Source organism: Solanum pennellii, chromosome 3, assembly GCF_001406875.1.
Source record: "Solanum pennellii chromosome 3, SPENNV200".
Taxonomy (NCBI): Eukaryota; Viridiplantae; Streptophyta; class Magnoliopsida; order Solanales; family Solanaceae; genus Solanum; species Solanum pennellii.
This window is the reverse complement of record NC_028639.1, coordinates 62,890,544-62,892,324: the sequence shown is the minus strand read 5'-3', so window position 1 is coordinate 62,892,324 and position 1,781 is coordinate 62,890,544. Positions and strand designations below refer to the sequence as shown.

General features: G+C 25.3%; 1 protein-coding gene across 2 annotated transcripts in view; it reads right to left on the bottom strand.

Annotated features, from left to right (window-relative positions):
• The window catches only part of LOC107012841 (UPF0481 protein At3g47200-like), a 6,373-nt gene extending 4,592 nt beyond the window's left edge, over positions 1-1,781 (bottom strand). Inside the window, exon 1 of one of the 2 annotated variants that reach the window (XM_015212784.2) lies at positions 1,734-1,781. The gene's annotated coding sequence lies outside the window, so the exon portion shown is untranslated. The remainder of the gene's footprint in view (positions 1-1,733) is intronic. The other variant, XM_027915281.1, reaches the window with a different exon arrangement.

Here is a 1,781-nt window from a genome sequence, read left to right as displayed (position 1 = left end):
GTAGTGGGGGTCCGAAATTGGGGTGAAAAAATAAAATTTTGAAATTGAAAATATTCTTTTAAAATAAATTTATTTATTTTTGGAGGGGAGGTGGAGGGATGATCGGGGTCGGGGGGAGGGCGGAGTGAAAATATAAAATTTTGAAATTGAAAATATTTTTTAGAAATTGATATTTTTCTAAATAAATGTAATTTGAAGTTCGATGAGATTTTTGGAAAATTTTTTCCTTAACTTTTGAAGGGAAGTCATTTTCTTTAATTTTGAGGAAAATGAGTTGATTTGGAAAACATTTTTCTAATTTTTTGTCAAACCAAACATGATAAAATTGGAAAAAATGTTTTTTTTCATACCAAACATAACGTTCGTTGCGTTTAACGTGTACTAAATCATGTTTGAAACTTTTGACTATTTATTACACAATTTCAAGAGCTGTCAATATGAGCTGACCCATCACATTCTAGCTAACCCATACATGCTTTGAAATTTGACGGGTCAGACCAGGCTAGCTAGCTTATTTTTTTATGTGGGCCAAAAAATGGGCTAAGGGTTTTTCGGGTCAGCTCCCTTTTCTTAAAAGTATATTTTTTTAATAATTTTTAAAATTAATTATAATTTTAAAATTATTATCATAAATATCAACAAGATAAAATTATATAGTGTTAGTGCTACTACTTCTTAATCAAGTTCACAAATAAAATTATCTTTATAATATTTATTAAGTTTGATTTAAGTAAAAGCATAAATAGCTAAATAAAAATATTAACCTAATTGTTTTTCAATTCTCATAATAAAACACAAAAACTATGACAATATTCTATAGGTAGTGATTCCTAGAAATTTTAGGGAATTTTTATTTTATGTACTACATATTTTATAAACACAATATGTATTTAAAATGTAATATTTAAAACTTAAAAGAAATTTTGAGTTTAAACTCTATTTTATTTTTATTATTTAATTCATTTTTATTTGACCCACAGGGCGATCCAAATCGACAGACTTAGTCAAATTGGGGTAAAAACTTTTTTTTTTAAATGGACTTCAAAAATCGTAGTCCTACCCTATCAAATTACGGATTAAGCCNTTTCTATAAAAGAATCATGATTTGTATCATCAACAATCCAACCTAATAATATCAAATATATATGTAATTACAATAGAACAAAAGTGATAATGATTATTAGACATGTCAAATCATTTTACCTCACAAAATCAAAATATGCAAAATATATAACATTTTTCATTATACATTCCTCTCCTGCAAAAATCAGATCAAAGAAAATAAAAAAAAAATTAACAAATCAAAGAAACAAAAAATGAAGAATAAAGAAAATAAAAATAAAATAACCATCATGCAATGTCTCAAAGTGGATTTTTATAGGTGTAATATTTAGGAGTTATAATTTTTTTTATATTAAATATTTTGAAGGTTATGAATATGAAAGGTTAGGAGTTATATTATTAAATAAAAGGTTAGGTGCTATATATATTATTAAAAAGTTCGAAGGTATATATATATATATATACACACACACACATCATTTGGACAACCAACTTTCGTAATCACTCTGAGAATCTAAATTTGTTTTTACTTGCTTTGTGAAACAACTGTTACGTATATATTTAAAAGTATATAAAAAGAGACAAAAATGAAAAGAATTATATGATGGTTTAAGAGACATACTATGAAAACTAAAAAAAAATAAATTTCTATAATAGAACAAATTACGTACCAGTGTACAGTAGTGCTTGGGATGCTCTTTTGTTGGATGTTTGATAAT